The sequence below is a fragment of the Dermochelys coriacea genome, chromosome 6, assembly GCF_009764565.3.
Source record: "Dermochelys coriacea isolate rDerCor1 chromosome 6, rDerCor1.pri.v4, whole genome shotgun sequence".
NCBI classification, from domain to species: domain Eukaryota; kingdom Metazoa; phylum Chordata; order Testudines; family Dermochelyidae; genus Dermochelys; species Dermochelys coriacea.
This window is the reverse complement of record NC_050073.1, coordinates 101190502-101213088: the sequence shown is the minus strand read 5'-3', so window position 1 is coordinate 101213088 and position 22587 is coordinate 101190502. Positions and strand designations below refer to the sequence as shown.

Below are 22587 nucleotides of genomic sequence, written 5' to 3'. Positions count from 1 at the left end.
GTGTCTAAATACCCTTAAGAATCTGGTCCCTTGTGCTTATTTTCCATGAATAAGCTTTCAGTTTAGAACTCTAATTCTCCCAACTTGCCCGTTAGTTGAACTTCCCCTAATCAGAAACAAATTGTTTCTTAATGGTGGCCTGCAAAGGATTTTTAAGGGTTGTTTTTTTTCTGCTACATTTTACTTCAGATATTAAGAGTGCCAATTTCCACCAGTGCTCCAGACATAAGTGGAGAAATAGACCCATGTGTTGTGACAACTCCCACTGCATAGGACTGAACAGCTGTTCTTCTTTCCTAGGTTCTGTCAGAGGATATAATTATTCTTCTAACAATGAGAGGCAGAAGGATGCCCCTTGTATGCACTAAAAATACCTAGTCATTTTATTGTGTTTAATAATGGGGACAGTGTGCTCAGTGTCAGTCAGGAGTTCAGTCACGTGACACAGGTGATGAAATATTCTGCAACTCTATAGCACATTTCATGTCAGGTTCTCATAGCCCTTTATATATATTAAATAAGCCTCACAATGCCCTAGTTGGGCAGTAGAAAGCCCTCCACCAGGGCCACCTACTTGGCCAAACGGAAGTGATTCACCTGCTGGATGGCAAATAAGGGGGTTTGTCCCGAGCGAGCCGCATTGCAGATCATTCTAGACTACCTCCTGCACCTCAAGCATCAGGGCTTGTTGCTATCATCTATCAAGGTCCATGTAATGGCCATCTCGGCCTTCCACCCACTGCTTGAAGACAGGTCGGTTTTCTCTCAGGATATCACAGCCAGATTTCTCAAGGGCCTGGAGCACCTCTACTTGCACATCAGGGATCCTGTTCCTCCGTGGGACTTGAATCTGGTGCTGTCATGGCTCACAGGCCCCCTCTTCAAGCCTTTGGCTTCCTGCTCTCTCCTTCTCCTCTCCTAGAAGATCGCATTTCTGGTCATGGTCACGTCGGCCCACCGGGTATCTGAGATTTGGGCGCTCACCTTGGAGCCACCTTATATGGTCTTCTACAAGGACAAGGTCCGGCTCAGACCATACCTGGCCTTCCTTCCAAAGGTGGTCTCTCAGTTTCATTCCAGCCAAGACATTTACTTACTGGTCTTTCCAAAGCTGCGTAAGTCGGAAGAGGAGTACAGACTACGTGCCCTGGATGTCAGGAGGGCTCTGGCCTTCTACATTGAAAGGACCAAGCCATTCTGCAAGTCAACACAATTATTCGTTGCTGTGGCCAGCAGGATGAAAGGTCAACCTGTTTCCACTCAGAGGATTTCCTCCTAGATCACTGCCTGCATTCACTTTTGCTATGATCAAGCAAAGGTGCCACCCCTGGCGACTGTCACCACCCACTCTACCAGGGTGCAGGCCCTTTGGCAGCCTTTTTGGCCCAAGTGCTTATCCAGGACATCTGTAAGGTGGCCACCAGGTCATCGGTCCATACCTTCACGACCCACTATGCACTTACCCAGCAGGCTTGGGACGATGCTGGCTTCGATAGAGCAGTACAGCAAGCCCCAAGCAGTGAACTCTGAATCCACCTCTATAGCTACTGCTTGAGAGTCACCTAGAATGGAATCGACATGAGCAAGCACTCGAAGAAAAAAACGGTTACCTACCTTTCGTAACTGTTGTTCTTTGAGATGTGTTGCTCATGTCCATTCCATTACCCGCGCCCCTGCTCCTCTGTCAGAGTTGTTGGCAAGAAGTAACTGAAAGGGCATAGGGATGTCAGCATGAGTTATATATACTCTAGAGGGTGCCACAGCTGGCCTAATGAATACTGCTATGGCAAAAATCTCCGACAACTCTGCACATAGACGTGCACACACGTAGAATGGAATTGAGATGAGCAACACATCTCGAAGAACAACAGTTACGAAAGGTAGGTAACTGTTTTTTCATATTTCTTTGGATAGTGTGTAGCACAATGAAGCCTCTATCCTGATTGTGGCCTATAGATGTTACTGTAGTATGTTAATAATTTGAAACCATCAAGTTCTATGTATTGTTAACTTATGAATACCTGTGTTGTTACAGTTACAGTGGAGCACCCATAGGGGCACACATCTCAAAGAACCTCAGTTACTGCATAGGGTGAGTAACCTTCCCTTTCTTTCCGTCCCCAACTTTCCTCCTACTGTTTGTCACACTCACTTGCTGTGTCTGGTCTTAATTGTAAGTTAATTACTTACAATTAAATTACTTAATTGTAAGTACTTTGAAGCAGGGACATATCATCTAGTGTGTTTGCAAAGTGCCTAGCACCATAGGCCTGATCCTGATTGTGGCCTTGATCGTAAGTGGGACCTCTGAGTGTGAAAACAATACAAATTATTATAATTATTCTGAATCTTTCCCATGTTGCTGAATGTCACATTGGGCACAAACAAGACTCAGTCATTTCTTTCTGTCCTGGACCGCTCTTTGCATGTCCTTTGTGTTGTTAAGTCCCATATGTTTTCCCTCTCTGAGTATGTTGAAAGGAGGGATTCTTTTGGTCAGAGCCTGCTGCATTATTGTCCAGCTGCCCAAAAGCATGCCAGCTGTGGCAGTTGTTCTGGATTCATTCTTTACATATCTCAAATATTTTCATTTTCTTTTCTGGATAACTTTAGAGATAAGAGGTTGTTGAACTCTTCGAAGAATCTCAGCATTTGTCACAAATTAATTCCATGTAATAGTTTTCTAAGGCATTTAGACATCCATCTGTACCTTTGGTGGATTTCCAGCTTTCATATCCATGTGAGTTGGAAATAACATTTGTGTTGAAGATTTGGCCTTTAAGTTGTAGATTTTTGATGACCAAAACTTATATAAACCTTGCCAATTTGTGACATGATATCCTTCTGGACATCCTGTTACTGCCAAGATATGCAAATTAATAATGAATATGATTGATATTGCCCCATTCCTGCAGGCAAGTCTGTAAAATATATCGCACTGGGCTTGTAGGAAAATTTTGCTGCTGGCATCTAGGATGGAAACTAGACCAGAAAGAAGCATTTGTAATGGGGTGAGATCTATCAGCTGTTCCCAACTGACACAGTACATCCTGGTTCCAACAATCCATCCTGTTTCCTGCCTATCCACCCCAGTGTGTGTGTGGGAGGGAAGAGGGTAATGGCATGGAGCCTCAGGCTTCCAAAATTTTTTCTACCTCTAGTTCCATTTACTGGGCCACCAACTGCCATGGAATCTTTGGGTTCCAATGTTCCACCCTGTCTGTTGAAGGATGATGCTTGCTATTGGAATGGCAGTACAGGTGAAAAGCATATGACCCCATGTATGCACTGCATTACACATGCAGTTTGTCTGCACTCACCTCCCCCAGCGGTGAGAGTACAGCTGTGATAAAGGCCAACTCTTCAGACTCCAACTGTGTTGCACATACAATGGACCATCCGAAAGCTGCGATTCTTCAATTGGACGCTGCTGCACAGCAGCAACTCGTGCAGCTCACCAAAACTACAGGAGGCCATAGGAAGGGGCTGCTGTTATCCAAATGTTGACCAGGCCCAGGTAAATCTTTTCTGGGACTATCACTAGGACGGGGTCGTCAACAGGGGGCCTATGGGCTAGGAGATGCTTTTGAACAGAACTCAATCTTTTTACTTTCTTATTATTTTCTTTGGAGTCTGGACCTTGACCAAGAAATTTAGATCTTGACAAAAAATAATGGACTACCCCTGCACTAGGACACAATTGTGTCAGTGTGATGACCTCCCCCACCAGAAGTGCTGGAACTAGAGGTGTGGGGGGTGCTGCAATACCCCCTGGCTTGAAGTGGTTTCCACCACATACAGGATTTACAGGTTGGTTCAATGGCTCTCTGCATCCCCATTATACAGCGGTGAAACTAACTTAAAGGACTTACCGGAGTGGCCTAAGGATTGCTCCTGGGGCTGGTTTTGTTCAATATCTTCATTAACGATCTGGAGGATGGCATGGATTGCACCCTCAGCAAGTTTGCAGATGACACGAAACTGGGAGGAGTGGTAGATATGCTGGAAGGTAGGGATAGGATACAGAGGGACCTAGACAAATTAGAGGATTGGGCCAAAAGAAATCTGATGAGGTTCAACTAGGACAAGTGCAGAGTCCTGCACTTAGGACGGAAGAATACCATGCACTGCTACAGACTAGGGACCGAGCGGCTAGGCAGCAGTTCTGCAGAAAAGGACCTAGGGGTTACAGTGGACAAGAAGCTGGATATGAGTCAACGGTGTGCTCTTGTTGCCAAGAAGGCATTTGGGGCTGTATAAGTAGGGGCATTGCTAGCAGCTCGAGGGAACGTGATCATTCCCCTCTATTTGGCATTGGTGAAGCCTCATCTGGAGTACTATGTCCAGTTTGGGGCCCCACACTACAGGAAGGATGTGGAAAAATTGGAAAGCGTCCAGCGAAGGGCAACAAAAATGATTAGGGGGCAGGAGCATATGACTTATGAGGAGAGGCTGAGGGAACTAGGATTATTTAGTCTGCAGAAGAGAAGAATGAGGGGGGATTTGATAGCTGCTTTCAACTACCTGAAAGGGGGTTCCAAAGAGGATGGATCTAGACTGTTCTCAGTGGTAGCGGATGACCGAACGAGGAGTAATGGGCTCAAGTTGCAGTGGGGGAGGTTTAGGTTGGACATTAGGAAAAACTTTTTCACTAGGAGGGTGGTGAAGCACTGGAATGGGTTACCTAGGGAGGTGGTGGAATCTCCTTCCTTGAGGTTTTTAAGGTCAGGCTTGACAAAAGCCCTGTCTAGGATGATTTAGTTGGGGACTGGCCCTGCTTTGAGCAGGGGGTAGGACTAGACGACCTCCTGAGGTTCCTGCTAACCTTGATATTATATGATTCTAATCTTTAATTAAAAATTAATCTGTCAATTCTTGAATACTCCAGGACAATCCTGGAGGGTTGGCAACCCTAGAGGCAGGGGGCAGCTATGCGGGGTAAGCACCCCGCCCGCTTATGCAGGGAGATGGAGGATGCATCTGCGTGTGCTAGCCTCCCCCTCCCCCCCCGTGCAGGGAGAGGGCATCTGCGTGGGATGCCATCTCGCGCCACGCAGAGTTCAGCAGGGAACTGAGGGAGAGAAGGAACACACGTGAGTCCGCGGAAGAGTCCAGTCGTCCCAAGCGTTTGCTGTCTCCTGTCACCTAATTGGTCTTCCTCTAAACCTTTGACCTCTCACCCCCATTTTTACTCCAATCGCCTCACTGTTCTCATGGACTGGGGAGGCGGAGGGTGTGAGCTATGGGGGCTGGAATTCTCAGAGCACGAGTACGCTGCCTGCGTTGGGCGGGCCTATTGTTGTGGGCGGAGAGCTCGGGCGGTGCTCTATTTGCGTAGGCCCGGCCTCGCAGGGGGAAGGGAGGGCAGGAGGCTGTCCTGGGCCCAGGTGAATGGAGGAACCTGACAGCTGGGGGGAGTGAGGCGGCGGCGGCGGCGGGGAAATGGCGGCGGGAGCAGCACAATGAGACGCGGCCTGTAGCCGGGAAGCTCTGGGCTGGGTCCAGTCCGGCAGGTAGGAGGCGGCGGCCGCGGCCCTGGCATGTGCCCTCGCCGAAGGCTTCATGGCGGGCTCGGGGGATCCAGCACCGGGGTTGGGCAGCGTCTGCCGGGCGAGTGGTCACCGCCCGCTCCGAGCATGTGCGCGGCTCAGCCCCTTTCCCCAGCCCTTGGCGCCCGGCTGAGCCTCCCTCTCTCCCGCGGCTGCAAGGCATGGTCCACCTGCCGGAGCCGCGCCGGGCCCCCGGCACAGCCACCTGGCTCTGCCTACCGCGGGCCCTGCCGCCCCCCTTGCCGCCGTGGCCCCAGCTCAGTGGAGCCCAGGGCGAAGGGTCTCTGACGGGAGCCTGCGTCCCAGTCCTTCTCGCTGGCTTTGTCTTCTCTCGCCCCAAGGCCAGCAGCACTTGGGGCCTGCTGAGGCGTGTGCGCTAGGCTCCTGGGCCCCGTCCCGGACACCGCTGCCCCTTCAGACGACAGGCCTGTGGCTCCCGCGGGCTGCTTTCCCACCACTACTCATGGACCATCTGCTAAAGGGGCCCTTGTTCTGGGTATGAGTGGCGGGCGGAGGAGAGGAGTTATAACTTAAAGCTCCCCTGGAGTAATATTTTAAGGTTCTTTATTATCTCTCTCTTCCTTCGCCATCTTCCACAGCTGAAACCAGGGGGGTCCTGCATTCTGTAAATATACAGTGATAAAATTAAAAGATCCTTCTCCAAAACCTGTCTGCAAAATATTACGAAATCTAAGTAGTGCTATTAAAGCATTTAGCTATTCTAGTGTCACATGCTATAGAAAGCTCTACAATAGAAAAAAATAAAAAAAGGGGTCATGTATTGATATAACCTGAAACAAACTCAGACACTTCTTGTGTATTCGTTTTCTTCCAGAGGTAACAGGATTCTTTGATAACCTAATCACCAAGATATATTCTAACTTTGCTCACTAAAAACTTACTTAGAAGATCTTTTGCGCTTAATATTATCGGTTGTGGGTGTTCATTTTTTTTTTTTTAACATCAAATCACTGTTTAAGCCCAGTGAGGATGCATTCCACTAGTGGGTGAGAGAGATCCTGCCAATTTAGTTTACAAATCTAAGCACATCTTTTCTCTCCCCCTCCTCCAAAAGTGAAAAAAACTTGATCTATATCTTTAGTTAACAAGTCAGTATTTGTTTAGTAATGCTCATCCTTCATCTCCTGAACTGTTGTCCGATGTCTTGTCTTTCTGCTTTAGATTGTAAATTCATTGGGACAATGAACATGTCTTTTATATTTGTGAAGTGCTATGTACAGAAGCAAAGTTACATAGATACATATTTTTAATAACTGGTCTTTTTTGATGGTTTGATATATGGGAATTGATTCGCAAAAAGAAAAGGAGTACTTGTGGCACCTTAGAGACTAACAAATTTATTAGAGCATAAGCTTTCGTGAGCTACAGCTCATTTCATCGGATGCATTTGGTGGAAAAAAACTTGGGAATTGATTACATCTTAAAATACTTTTCTAAAGGGAGGAACCTTCTACACTGGATCACAGCTTGTGGGGTCACAATCTGTAGTACTTAATGAAAAATATGAAAATGCTCCTATTTAGTCCTAAACAGCTCATCCAGTAAATAGTTGTGATTTTTCTCCTGTTCCTTTACTTTTAATTCATAGAGATGATGGTGCTCAAAACTACTAGATTGCACTAGTGAAAGATTCCCCATTCAAATATTCTGTAGCCTAGGATGATAACAGGTATCAGAGTAGCAGCCGTGTTAGTCTGTATTCGCAAAAAGAAAAGGAGTACTTGTGGCACCTTAGAGACTAACAAATTTATTTGAGCATAAGCTTTCATGAGCTACAGCTCACTTCATGTAGCTCATGAAAGCTTATGCTCAAATACATTTGTTAGTCTCTAAGGTGCCACAAGTACTCCTTTTCTTTTTTGCAGCCTAGGGAAAAAGTCCAGTGACGATGCATTTCAGGCACAGAGTTCAAATTTTTGTATCCATATTTCTGCTCACTTCATAGTCTTTATTATTGAGCAAGGCCTTAAACCTGCTCAAGAGGTCTGTAAAATATCATTTCTTCCCATTTTAAAGATAGCTAACTTGCAGTCATTTCCGGCAGAGCTGGGGGTAGAACACAAGCCTTACCAATTCATCCACACTGTCTTTAATTATGTGTTTATCAAATCAATGTTCCTATCTCTCATGCGAAATCGGGAATGTTTGTCTATTCTTTTTCTTAGTATAAGAACTATAGGACAACCGGTGAGACTGAGAGATGGAAAATTAAAAATGATAGATGGAAATACTTTTTCACACAATGTGCGATTAGCCTGTAGATCTAACTGCATGATATAGTTGAGAGCAAGAGCTTAAGAGGACTTAAAAAAAAATTATACAGCTATATGGATAACTAGTTATTGTAAATATGAAGAGTATAGGCAAGAGTTTTGGGAGGGATATAAACCCTCATGTATAATCTAATCTCAGTAACTACCTACTGCAAGGTTGTTTTCTTGGTCTTTTTCTTTTTGTACCTTCATCTGAAGCATCTGGTAGTGGCCACTGTTAGTGACAGAATACTAGAATAGATGGACCACTGGTCTGATCTAGTATGATGGTTCCTTTATTCCACTCCCAGAACCAGAGATTCATGATCTCCAAAATTCTGCTGCTATCTAGCAAATAGTGTGTGACCTACTGATAGCGTGTCCCATCTCCTTCTGGTGTTAGTTCATATAGAGCAGAGTCGCTCAACCTTTTCAGATTGCCACCCCTTTTTTGAAGTCAAAAACATTCACAATCCTCTTACATTTTTTACGCTTATTTTATGTAAGTGCATCAATTTTAACAAGCCTATTTAATTTGTGTTGGTCTTTCAAGAGGATGAAAGAGAACACTTGAGCTTGAAGGGTAAGGATATGTGGGAGTGGGAAAATGAGATTTTCTTTGGTATAGATAGAAATTTTATTACAAACGCTTTATAACTCCCCTAGGAGTCACGACAAACTGGATGAGAAATGCTGACATGGGGTAGAGTTACTACTTTTGCTCAAATGATAGAGGTTTGTGGTGGGAATCTGAAGGTCTAGTATTCAAACGGTGCTGATGACCTATGTGGGAAGAGCCTTATGGTTGCACATGATGATATTTCTAGTTTCAGTTTTCTGTTTAAAAGATAGTTAGTTACCCAATGTAAAACTGTTTTTTGTTAATCATTTAAAGAGCAGCACACTAGAAAACTCAGGTGTTCCACAGTTAGGTCAGTTGTCACACATTTTCGGGTTTGAAGGGTTAGCAGTACACCCAGGATCATCTCTTGCTGCTTTTGCTCTTTACTACAGCCTGCATCAGCTTAGTGAAATTGATCTGATTTCATAAGGGTGTCTACACTACAGAATTATGTCCACTTAAGTTATGTTGACATACAGCCACTGCAGTAATTAAATCGTTTTTGCATGTCCACACTACACTCCTTGTGCTGGCAGTGCACATCCTTACCAGGAGTGCTTGCACTGATTTAACTGTCAGTGTGGGGCATTGTGGAATGGCTTATGGAAGGCTGCTACATTCGATGTAAGCAATGCAGTGTCTGTATTGACTCTGTATCGACTAACTATGATGACCTAAGCACTACACCTCTCACAGAGGTGGAGTTATTAAGTTGGAATAGTGGGAAAGTTACATTGGCAGGAGCAAGATTTTAGTGTAGATGCTTTCTGAGTTAGATCGATGTAAGCTGCTAAATTTCATATTACTTATGCTCTTGGGGTAGAGGAGCTGTAACATAAACCTCAAGAAGTTCGCTTTCATTGATGTACCTGCTTATGCATAGGAACAGCAGCGGCAACAAACTCGTCTTTTTGCTAGTGGGCAGGAAAGAGGCAGAAAAATAGTAATATCTCTTCTTAGGTTGTCTGCAACAATCTTGTTGTCTGAAGACTAGATTGTGTTGCTTTCTTCCAACTCATCCTTGGCCAATTCACTTAACTTCTCTGCGCTTCATAATTGTTACCTCACAATATAGGGATAGAGGAGCATTGTTAAAAATGTGACCATAACATATTCTCGTGTGGTAGTTTGTTTTTTTTTCTTTCTGGTCTTGGGTTTGTTTTGAGAAAACTATAACATTTGCTTAACGGTTAACATCCTTAGTAATTGATAGATATTTTAAAAACTAAGTTCAGAGCCATTATGGTTTAGTAGCGAGGCTGCTGACCTGGGACTATCCCTAGCTCTGTCACTGAACTGCTGTGTGACCTTGGGCAAGTTACTTAGCCTCTGTGCACCTGTTTTTCCTTCTTTCCTTTGTATATCCTTTCGATATATATTGTTAGCTCTTTGGAGCAGGGATTGTCTTTTCCCGTGGTTGTATGTTGTCTAGATGATGATGCCTGTAGATATAAATGTAATACAAATTCGTAGTAAAACATGTTACCTGGGAATTTTCTTAGGCAACAGGCCCTTAAAATATTAGTTTGAAATTTGTGTATGACATGTAGTTAAAAATATGATCACTAATAGAGGATGCTTGGTGTGGGTTTTTTTAATTTATGGGGCTAGCAACAAGTGTGGTTAGGCCCTTTAGCTTTGTTTTGATTTGAGATTGTGTATCCATTGTGCTGGTCCACCACCCAGCCAGGTTGCACAGTTGTAAGTTGATGAGTATATAGCTGACCTCGCTAGGTATCGATAGATTTTCTTTTTTTCCCTGTTAGAACAATTAAGAAAAAAAGTGTTTTACAGGTAGTTGAATTTGATTTACCTTTTTAATAAGTAAACTTGAATATTAGATTTGTGCCAGACCTGTTATATAAATCAGAAATGACATGATCTTTGTGGAAAAAGTCTTTGGAAAATATCCTTGATCAATAAGTAGAAATCTATCTTTTAGTTGCTGTTATGCAGTCTACTACCGCGTTGTCTGGATAATCTCGAAGATTTTAAAAACAATGGCGCTATCTGAGTTGCACGCTCTCTGGATGCAAGAGAGAGATGCAAAGGTTCCCTACAGAGGATTTGTTTAAAAAGTGGCTTATACCATTTTTACTGCTTTATGAGGGCCTAAAAAGTTGCTTCTATTTTTTTTCCTTTTTAGAAAGATCTGGATTACTAAAATTGGTCTTGCCACTGTTGCTGGAGTACTTCTTGATCTTGTCTTGGAGAACTTCTTGGTTGTCTCAGAGCAGGTGTATTGTGAACTGTCTTGCACCTTAATTGAAGTGGCAGGGGTGTACAATTTTTTGGCTAGGACTTCCTTTCTTCAGAATGTTCATTATTGACTGGAGCTAAACAGGTGTTAACAAAACCAAATTATTTTTAACAGGCTTTCTAAAAATTCCTTCCCTTCTCAGTTGCTCAGCTTTCACTTTCCTAATTCATATTTTATAATATCATTCGTTCTCCAGTCACCATAGGCTTCCAGATGGGGCGACCTGAATTTTCTCTTTAAGACAAAAACATCTTTCATATTTTATAAATTATAGAGAAGCAAAAAAGCGCAATGAACTTTGCAGGCTACCTTCAAAGTGCTTAAATTTTAGTTGATTTAGGTCCCCCTAATCCACTCTTCACAAAAGTAAGGCATCAAGGGCAATTCACCCTTTGAAAGTTAAAATTACAACTTGCTGTTAATATATCTTAATTTTGGATCAATTCAATTCACAAGGCTGGATCGAGTTATTTTAAATCCTAGGATTGTGCTTTGAATAGATAAATAGATTTTATTAGAATTGAAAGTAGTTGGAAAATCATCAGAAGATGCTCAGTATGGTGGAATTTCTCTTGAACAATGGTAACTAGAGCATTTAATCAGGAATTTTCCTACTGGGATCTTTTGGGGGGGGAAAAAGCTTGAGCTTTAAAAGATGACAAAATTTTGGAGGAGCAGGTGGGGTGTGGGTGTTTCTTTTGTTTTTTTGTTTTTGTTTTTTTTAGATTATAGGCATTCTAGGCCTGCATTGTACCTTGAAGTACTTCGTTGAAAGGAACTGGGAGAATGCCAAAAAGGTTTATGAGCTTCATGGATCTTAGAAAGACATGGGATCAAGTCCCAAGAGACAAGTAATTTTTTTTTCTGTGCTTTAACATAGTTAGTGCTTTACTTGTATAGGGCCTAATATGTGAAACCTGTGTCTTGGTTAATAGTGAGTGCTCTGGCAAAACTTAAGTTTGTTCAGGGCTGCATTTTTATATATGAAGAATGGAAGGGGAGTTCCGGTAAGGAAAGTCATGGTTTCAGCAATACTGCTTACAGACAGACAGCCTGATTGCCTTTATCTTGGTGAATAAGGGCGTACAAGGAATTACACTAAATGCTATCTGGTATGTTGTGACTGGGATGAGGAGCAGGTGTTCTTTTCTGGCAGGGTTTCAAGCAATATGCCTGTAACTTTTTTTAAAATGGAAGTTGATTGCCAAGAATATTTATAATTTCTAAAAATTTCTATCAATCCATTCTATCCCTGCTGATCACCACCACCGATCTTCTCTCCTACTAAACTCAATCACTCTTTCCTTGAATAATCAATAAAGAGCTTGCTTCTGGAACTCTACGTTTATTGCTATTAGAGTAAGACCATTAACACAAGACTGCAGGAAAGAAGATAAGTTAGTGTGCGTTTCTCAGCAACAGTCAAAAGGCTGTTATCCAAATCTTTCACTCGTGCTAAATAATTTCACATTCCATGATATATAAAATACCCTCTTTCCTTTATTCAGCTAATTCTATATCCCGCACTCTTCCCTTTCTCTCACTTTCCATTTAGATACTTTGTTTTTTGTAATGAGAGATGCTTGATTAGGATAGCTGGTGCAGTCATCTTGAGTTGCTTATGTCACAAAAATTGGCTAAGTAAAGCCATGATTTGGACCAAAGTAAGTGTTCTGAAGACTTTCTGTCTAATATGACATCTAGGAAGAAGAAACTAGATTGAACCAACTTGTGTGTGTGGGTATCTAATGAAAGATTTCAGCAGGTTCATAAGCAAAGAGCTAGCCACTGTAAAATCTAATAACAAAGGTTAAATTTGGAAAGAAACTAAACTCCCATGTCTAAGCTTTTGCTTATTCAAAGCAAATCGGGAAAGGAGCAGGAACAGAGCAGGGTGGATAAAAATCATGATTTAAAAAAAACATTTTAAAATGTACATATTGCTAGTGTTTCCACTTTCCACTTCAAAGTCTTAAATTGCTAAAGTGGATATTTTGTACTTGTTTCTCTAGTTTCCTAATTGTTAGTATAATTTTAGATTTTACATACAACTTTTTTTCTAAGAAGTTTCTCATTTAACATGATGATCTATGGAAAGACTAAGATCTCATTAATATCCTGACCATGAGAACAACACAAAATTGATTAGCAAATAGCCTGCACTATATTTACCAGAAGCACTGTCTTCTGACTCACTGAACTTCCATAAATCAAGAAAGCTGAACAGCTTCAACCTGGCTGTACTCCTCTACCAGGCTTTATCATTTGAAATGAATGGGATTTACGCTCCAAAGTCATTTAGTTTTTTTTGACACTGTCAGCCTTAGGTGCCTAAGTATGGGCTTTGGAACCTAATTTTAGACTTCAGTGTTTGAAAATTTTGGCCTGCGTACAAAAAAGTTTACAGTAACTTTGTTAGTGTACTGAAAGTCTAAATAACTTTTCATTGTTAATGTTGAGGCAGTTTTGTTTTGAAATGACAAAGATTTTATGTCACGAAGAAATTTTTAATAAAAATACAGGTTTAGTGTCTGCACATAGCATGCTTATCTTTTAAGCATATGAGTAGCCCCATTGAAGTCAATGGCACTAGTCATGTGAGTTAAGCTATGTACTTGCTTTTGACCTGGTCTACACTACAAACTTAGGTTGACATAAGCCACGTTAAATCTAATAATGTATGTGTCTACACCACCGAGTCCCTTCTGCCAACCTAAGTGACCTGTAAAGTCAACTTCTGTACTCTAACTCTGAGAGAGAGAGGCATATCAGTTGATTCGACATCCAGAAGTCGACATAAGGATAGTGTAGACACTGTGTTGTGTAATTCGAAGGAATTGACCTCCAGAGGTGTCCCACAGTGCTCCGCTGTGACCACTCTGGAGAGCTCTTTCAACTCTACTGCATGCTAGCCAGGTACACAGGAAACAGCTACTCCTGTTAAAGCCCTGGGAACTTTTGAATTTTCATTTCCTGTTTGATCAACATGGAGAGCTCACCAGCACAGCACACATGGAGACTCAAGGCTGCAGATGCGCTCCAGCATTGAGTACACGGGAGGTGGAGGATCTTATTGCTGTGTGGGGAGAAGAGTCTGTGTAGGCAGAGCACTGATACAGAAGAAGAAATGCTGATATCTATGCCAAGATTGCATGGGGAGAAGGGCAACACCAGGGACATGCAGCAGTGCCACGTGAAAATAAAGGAGCTTCGGCAAGCATACCAGAAGACAAAGGAGGCAAACAGTCGTTCTGGTTCTGCCCCACAGACATGCTGCTTTTATGAGGAGCTACATGCGATTCTCAGCGGCGACCCCTCCACTACCCGAGAGTGCTCCCAGGGGACTTTGAGCAACAACTAGGAGGACATCCTTGAGGAGTAGGAGGAGAAGAATGTGAGGCAGGCAAGCAGAGGATTCGTTCTCCGCAACGCAACAGCCAAGAACTGTTTTTAACTCTGGAGCCCATCCCTTCACAGGACCAGTTGGCGGCAGAGTGTTATGCTAGGGAAGGCACTTCTCGTGAGTACACATTTCCAGTCAAACTAGGGGTTACACAATATTTTTTTGGTGGTTTAATCTGAACAAAAAATTAGGTGTAATGGGTATCTACAAAATTAAAATACAGTGCAGTTTGCTCAACTATAACAAAGATAACTTGTTAGACAAATGGCAATTGAGGGTATGTCTACACAGCAACTAGATCCCCGTGCCAACTGACTCAGGCTTCGCTGTGGGGCTGTTCCATTGTTGTCTAGACTTCTGGGCATGGGCTGCAGCCTGAGCTGTGGGACCTCCCACCTTGCAGGGTCCCAGAGGCCAGGTTCCAGCGCAAGCCCGGAAGTCTACCCAGAAACGAAACAGCCCAAGGCAAGGCCAGGCCAGTCTCCAGCCCAAGACTGGAAATGTACACAGAAATGGAACAGCCCCAAAGGCCAAGCCCAAGTCCGCTGGCACAGGCCAGCCATGGGAACTCTGCCGGCATCATTGCAGCACACAGCATTGCAGCATAAGGACCAGATCTCTGTATCCAGAGTAATATCGCATATGCTCACCTAGGGGAAATGGGAAGTTTTCAATGCTAGCCCTTAAACCACAAACAATTCAACAAGTAATCCGTCCCCCCACCCCTGTTTGGTTAACTATAGGAAAGCATGATTGTGTGATCCAAACATGTCGTGGTTGTGGTGGAAGAGATCACCGTATATTGCAAGCAGCATTGGGGTTGGAAGAAAGGGGATGGGAGTGGGGGGGTTTCTGTCCCCCCCCCCCCAACCTGGTGCTGCTTTTGTGTGTGTTTTAAAAAAAAAAAACACACTATGGGGGGGGAGGGAGGAGTTACTCTGGTGCCAATCCTCAAGCACCATCCAGATTGCTAGGGGATCAGGGGCTTTTTTCAAGTTCCAACCTGTGATCCCAAGGATGTCTTCACAAAAGTACCAGCATAAGACCTCTCACCCATGGCTCGTGGCCTTACTCACCATGGCTGAAGCAGCAAACCGACTCTTGCAATAGCCAGCAGTTGTGATTATGTTGTGGCTTGCAGTGAAGTATATTGAGGGGTGGTTTTTTATTTTAAAAAAAAAAAAAGTTAACCTTACATCAGAAACAGTGTATGCATTGTCAGTGCTACCCTTGTGCTTTGCATTCCTTGCAGCTGAAATCTGGTCCGTCAGTGCATCTTCCACACCGGGACAGAGACTGTCCCAGATTAGAAGGTGGAAAAAGAAAACTCAGGAGGACATGTTCAGTGAGTTAATGTGTGCTGCTGAGAGTGACAAGATGGAGCTCAGAGCATGGAGAATTATACTGTCCGAGAACGTGGACATGGAGGACAGGAGAGTATGCAGGGAACAAGTGTGCGCCATGCAGGAAGAGATGCTATGGATTATGAAGGAGCAATCGGACATGTTGAGGCATCTGGTTGAGGTTTAAGAAAGGAAGCTGGATACTAGAGTCCCTCTGCAGCCTATGCTGAACCTGTTACCATCATCACCCAATTCTACATCCTCCTGCCCAAACATTCTGTGTGGCAGGGGAGAAGTGGTTAAGTGTCCCTTGCACTCAACACCAGGGGAGGGTACAAGGACCAGAATACACCCATTCCCACACCTTTGATTTTTGTTGCAGTGCATTTGTAAGCAAATTTTTCCTTGCTTCTCCCCCAACAGTGTTGTTAGCCATTTTGCCCTGGGTTATTTTACTTTTCTTTGCTGTCTCTGTGTTTGTGTGCATAATAAAACTTAATGGATTGAGGAGAAAAGGCTCTTTTTTCAATCAACACATGGTGGTTGGTGGGAGTGGAGTTTAGAGGGGAAAAAATGCAATAGAGGAGACCATTGTGTAAGGAACAACACAGATAAGTATCGCATTACTCTGGCTCATTGCTGAAACTTGTATTCAAAGCCTCACAGAGATGCAGAGACCCTGGATGTGCTCTTGTTGTTGCCCAGGTGTCTGGCTGCTCAAAATTAGCTGCCAGGTGATCTGCCTCAGCCCCTCACCCCGGTGGAAACTTTTCTCCCTTGGTTTCACAGATATTGTGGAGCACACAGCAGGCAGCAATAACAATGGGAATATTGCTTTCACTGAGGTCTAACCTAGTAAGCAAACAGCACCAGCAAGCTTTTAAATGTCCAAAGGCACATTCCACCACCATTCTGCACTTCCACAGCCAATGGTTGAACCAGTCTTTACTGCTGTCCAGACTGCCAGTGTACGGCTTCATGAGCCATGAGATCAAGGAGTAGGCTGGGTCTCCCAGAATCATGATTGGCATGTCAACATCACCACTGGTTATTTTGCAGTCTGGAAAGAAAGTCCCTGCTTGCAGCTTTCTGAACAGACCTGTGTTCCTAAAGATGCGCGCATCATACACCTTTCCCAATGTCGGTGAAACAGCCCCTGTGATCCACCAGCTCTTGCAACACCATTGAGAAGTGCCCCTTTCGGTTTATGTACTCTTTGACAATGTGATCTGGTACCAAGATAGGTGGATGTGTTCCATTTATCACCTCACTGCAGTTAGGGAACTCTGTGTGACGTTATTGGCATAATCTTGGACCGTATAGAATATTGTTGCAACCAAGGTCCTGTAGTGGCATCAAATCTTGTATAAAAGGGGTCAAATAAGGTGTCTAAGACAAGGTTATGGTTTGCTGGTTATAATTATGTTATCTGTATGCATGTATCATTTTTGTATTTAAAGTTATAAGTATTGGCTCTATATTGTCTGTAGTTCAAACTTGTGCTATGCTTCTGGGTGACATCCCAGACAAGTTGGTGTCAGCTCTGCCTAGCCTGCGTGATGGCCCATTAAAGACCATCAGGTATACAACTGACTCATTGAGAGAAGGCAGATACACCTTGTGACTCAGCAAGGTATGCAGGGACATGCCTATGGACAGAACTCTGAGGTTTTTCCATGCCATGTGATGGACAGCTTGTCTTTGGGACAAAGAAAAAAAGACCATATGGCAAGAGACTATAAAAGGCTGATGCCTCATCTCCATCTTGTCTTCAGTACCGCTGCTTACCTCTGGAGGAACTTTGCTACACTGAAGCTTTGAACAAAGGACTGATGACCCATCCCGGCAGTGGATGTACTCCAGAGACTCGATTTAAGCCTGCAGTTTATTCCATCACTGTTACAAGCCTGAACCAAGAACTTTGACATTACTGTATGTAATTAATTCCATTTAACCAGTTCTAGCTCTCATCTATATCTTTTTCCTTTTATGAATAAACCTTTAGATTTTAGACTCTAAAGGATTGGGAACAGCGTGATTTGTGGGTAAGATCTGATTTGTATATTGACCTGGGTCTGGGGCTTGGTCCTTTGGGATCGGACGAACCTTTTTTCTTTTACCGGGGAATTGGTTTTAATAACCATTCGTCCCCATAACAAGTGGCACTGGTGGTGATACTGGGGTGTCTAAGGGAATTGCTTGTGTGACTTGTGGTTAGCCAGTGGGGTAAAACCAAAGTCCTCTCTGGCTGGCTGGTTTGGTTTGCTTAGAGGTAGAAAAACCCCAGCCTTGGGCTGTAACTGCCCTGCTTTAAGCAATTTATCCTGAACTGGCACTCTCAGTTGGGTTCCACCAGAACCAGCGTCGTTACACCCTGTTGCGGCAAAGCCATCCACTATGTCCTGCACGTTGCCCAGAGTCGCTGCCCTTCTTAGCAGAAGTCTGTTAATGCCTCTGCAAACTTGGATCAGAACAGATCCCATGGTAGATTTACCCACTCCAAATTGATGCAATGCCAGACTGCTACTGAACAGTGGGGCAAGCTTCCACAGAGCTATCACCACTCGCTTCTCCACTGTCAGAGCAGCTCTTATTTCAGTATTGCTGCTGGGCTGGGAAAAGCTCTTCACACAGTTCCTGTCACCAGCAACTGCCAATTGCTCCACTCTGTCTTCCAGCAGGGCTGCTTTCGTGGCATCACATTGTTCCGCGTGGTGCTCCTGTATAGGCTGTGTAAATACTGCAGGATAAGGTGCATGGTGTTTGTAATACTCACAACAACAGTGTAAAGCTGAATAAGGTCCATGTTTCTCATGCTACGGTATCCGCGTAGGTAATCCAGGCTTATGAAAAAGGCTTGGCTTGTTGGCTGTTGATTTCAGAGAAGGAGGGAGAGGGAGGTAAGTGCCATCATGGTAGGCTAACACCATGTTCCCATAAACACCTGTGCCAATGTTTTGGTCCCATAAGGCATTGCAAGCCCAACCCAAAATTCCACTCAGCTACATGCACTGTGGGATAGCTACCCATAGTGCAGTGCTCCGTATGTCAAAGCTTATATCCTGCTGACACAGTGAGCGTATTGTGGACACAAGATCGACTTGCTTAAATTGGAGGGTCGATGTCAGTTTACGGAAAGTCAACTTAACTTTGTAATGTAAATATGGCCTCTGTCTTTGCAGGTCAAGGCCTTAATTTTGATTTTTTTTTTTTTGTAGCAGTTTTGTAAAACTCAAATAAAAGACCTACTAGTAGTGGTATTGAACACCTGTCCCCCTCCCCTCCCTCTCCCAAAATATAGCATTTATAATTTAGTTCGTCATTAAATAAAATGGTTTAAATCAATTTGGCTTTATTTGCTCCACACACAAACCAAGAAGGCTTTAGTATTTTGTGATGTGCTTGCTAAACAATTCTTCTCCCCACATTTGCCTTAAGCTCCTGTCTGCAGGACCATCTTAAGATTTTGGAGAGTGCCAAAACTATTTGGGGCCTTCCTTACCCCCCTCCTCCTCCTTGCCATAATGAGTACCTTCTCTATAAACGAATTGAAGGGGGAGAATTTTGCACTGCCAATAGCCTCTTTCTCTGCGGAAGAAGAAATCCAGTTGCTTATATGGTATCTGTTAATGACTGTATACATTTACATTTTTTGGGACAGTTCTCCAAATAAGGTGGGGATTTGAAGGTGCAAGGTCATCTTTTGTCCAAGAATTTTGCAGACTTTTGGTGAATTTTAGGTTCTTTTTTCCTAATTATGTAACTCTAGAATTGAAATTATCCAGCAATATTATGCAGTCATGACATCATAGTTAAGGATCCCTATAGGAGGGTATTTTAAACTCTAATATAAGTGCTTAACATATCCATTCCACTTCTTTTCTCCCAAACTTGGAGAGAATGAGTACATAAAGGAACATACATTATATATGCTAACCTAAAAGTTGTGCATCTTCCTTCGTTTATCTTATTTTTTCCTCTTCCTATGGGGTGGGCTCCGGTGAAGGCTAGGGTAGTACCTGCGTGTGAGACCCAGACCGTACCCCCTTGAAATAACTGTGAACAAATGGGCCCTTAACTCCTGCTTGAAATTAATCATCTTTGATCCCAAACTATCCACAACAAAAATCATTAACTGTATGGGAAATTGTAAGCAGTAGCAACAAGGTGAGCTAGATTGAAATAAATAAAAGTTATAATCACAAATCAGGGTAACTTTTTACAGGTTTCAGAGTAGCAGCCGTGTTAGTCTGTATTCGCAAAAAGAAAAGGAGTACTTGTGGCACCTTAGAGACTAACAAATTTATTAGAGCATAAGCTTTCGTGAGCTACAGCTCACTTCATCGGATGCATTTGGTGGAAAAAACAGAGGAGAGATTTATATACACACACACAGAGAACATGAAACAATGGGTTTATCATACACACTGTAAGGAGAGTGATCACTTAAGATAAGCCATCACCAACAGCAGGGGGGGGGAAGGAGGAAAACCTTTCATGGTGACAAGCAGGTAGGCTAATTCCAGCAGTTAACAAGAATATCAGAGGAACAGTGGGGGGTGGGGTGGGAGGGAGAAATACCATGGGGAAATAGTTTTACTTTGTGTAATGACTCATCCATTCCCAGTCTCTATTCAAGCCTAAGTTAATTGTATCCAGTTTGCAAATTAATTCCAATTCAGCAGTCTCTCGTTGGAGTCTGTTTTTGAAGCTTTTTTGTTGAAGTATAGCCACTCTTAGGTCTGTGATCGAGTGACCAGAGAGATTGAAGTGTTCTCCAACTGGTTTTTGAATGTTATAATTCTTGACGTCTGATTTGTGTCCATTCATTCTTTTACGTAGAGACTGTCCAGTTTGGCCAATGTACATGGCAGAGGGGCATTGCTGGCACATGATGGCATATATCACATTGGTAGATGCGCAGGTGAACGAGCCTCTGATAGTGTGGCTGATGTGATTAGGCCCTATGATGGTATCCCCTGAATAGATATGTGGACAGAGTTGGCAACGGGCTTTGTTGCAAGGATAGGTTCCTGGGTTAGTGGTTCTGTTGTGTGGTGTGTGGTTGCTGGTGAGTATTTGCTTCAGATTGGGGGGCTGTCTGTAAGCAAGGACTGGTCTGTCTCCCAAGATCTGAGAGAGCGATGGCTCGTCCTTCAGGATAGGTTGTAGATCCTTGATGATGCGTTGGAGAGGTTTTAGTTGGGGGCTGAAGGTGATGGCTAGTGGCGTTCTGTTGTTTTCTTTGTTGGGCCTGTCCTGTAGTAGGTGACTTCTGGGTATTCTTCTGGCTCTGTCAATCTGTTTCTTCACTTCAGCAGGTGGGTATTGTAGTTGTAGGAATGCATGATAGAGATCTTGTAGGTGTTTGTCTCTGTCTGAGGGGTTGGAGCAAATGCGGTTATATCGTAGCGCTTGGCTGTAGACAATGGATCGAGTGGTATGATCTGGATGAAAGCTAGAGGCATGTAGGTAGGAATAGCGGTCAGTAGGTTTCCGATATAGGGTGGTGTTTATGTGACCATCGCTTATCATACCGAAAGGACTGAAGGTAAAAAATCCATTACAATCTACATACCACACAGACTATGCTGACAGCTTGTGCCACACACTCTCAAGGAAACTGCGGAACCACCTGATCAACATCCTCTACAGCAAACAGGGAAAGATTAAGAATGAGCTCTCAAAACTGGATACTCTCATAAAGAACCAACCTTCCACACAAACTTCCTCGTGGCTGGACTTTACAAAAACTAGACAAGCCATTTACAAAACACACTTTGATTCTCTACAAAAGAAAAAGGACACTAAGCTATCTAAACTACTATATGCCACAAGGGGCCACAACAATGGTTCCCGTAACCCATCCAGCAATATTGTTAATCTATCCAACTATACTCTTAGCCCAGCGGAAGAATCTGTCCTATCTCGGGGCCTCTCCTTTTGCCCCTCCACCCCCACGAACATGATACAGTTCTGTGGTGACCTAGAATCCTATTTTCGACGTCTCAGACTCAAGGAATATTTCCAACACACCTCTGACCAACATATTAACCCACAGAGACCTTCCTGCCAACACTACAAAAAGAAGGATTCTGGGTGGACTCCTCCTGAAGGTCGAAACAGCAGCCTGGATTTCTACATAGACTGCTTCCGCCGACGTGCACGAGCTGAAATTGTGGAAAAGCAGCATCGCTTACCCCATAACCTCAGCCATGCAGAACACAGTGCCATCCACAGCCTCAGAAACAACTCTGACATCATAATCAAAAAGGCTGACAAAGGAGGAGCTGTCGTCATCATGAATAGGTCGGAGTATGAACAAGAGGCTACTAGGCAGCTCTCCAACACCACTTTCTACAAGCCATTACCCTCTGATCCCACTGAGAGTTACCAAAAGAAACTACAGCATTTGCTCAAGAAACTCCCTGAAAAAGCACAAGAACAAATCCGCACAGACACACCCCTGGAGCCCCGACCTGGGGTATTCTATCTGCTACCCAAGATCCATAAACCTGGAAATCCTGGACGCCCCATCATCTCAGGCATTGGCACCCTGACAGCGGGATTGTCTGGCTATGTAGACTCCCTCCTCAGGCCCTTCGTTACCAGCACTCCCAGCTATCTTCGAGACACCACCGATTTCCTGAGGAAACTACAGTCCATTGGTGATCTTCCTAAAAACACCATCCTAGCCACTATGGATGTAGAAGCCCTCTACACCAACATTCCACACAAAGATGGACTACAAGCCGTCAGGAACAGTATCCCCGATACTGTCACGGCTAACCTGGTGGCTGAACTTTGTGACTTTGTCCTGACCCATAACTATTTCACATTTGGTGACAATGTATACCTTCAAATCAGCGGCACTGCGATGGGTACCCGCATGGCCCCACAGTATGCCAACATTTTTATGGCTGACTTAGAACAACGCTTCCTCAGCTCTCGTCCCCTAATGCCCCTACTCTACTTGCGCTACATTGATGACATCTTCATCATCTGGACCCATGGAAAAGAAGCTCTTGAGGAATTCCACCATGATTTCAACAATTTCCATCCCACCATCAACCTCAGCCTGGACCAGTCCACACAAGAGATCCACTTCCTGGACACTACGGTGCTAATAAGCGATGG

At 43.8% G+C, this 22587-nt stretch overlaps 1 protein-coding gene across 15 annotated transcripts in view; it reads left to right on the top strand.

Annotated features, from left to right (window-relative positions):
* Nucleotides 1-5215: 5215 nt before the first annotated feature.
* The window catches only part of DICER1 (dicer 1, ribonuclease III), a 119141-nt gene continuing 101769 nt past the window's right edge, over nucleotides 5216-22587 (top strand). For 10 of the 15 annotated variants that reach the window (XM_038405508.2, XM_043515986.1, XM_043515984.1 and 7 more), the window contains exon 1: nucleotides 5276-5513. The gene's annotated coding sequence lies outside the window, so the exon portion shown is untranslated. Of the gene's footprint in view, nucleotides 5514-22587 lie in introns of all 15 variants that reach the window. The other 5 variants (XM_038405511.2, XM_043515987.1, XR_006281896.1 and 2 more) reach the window with 5 other exon arrangements.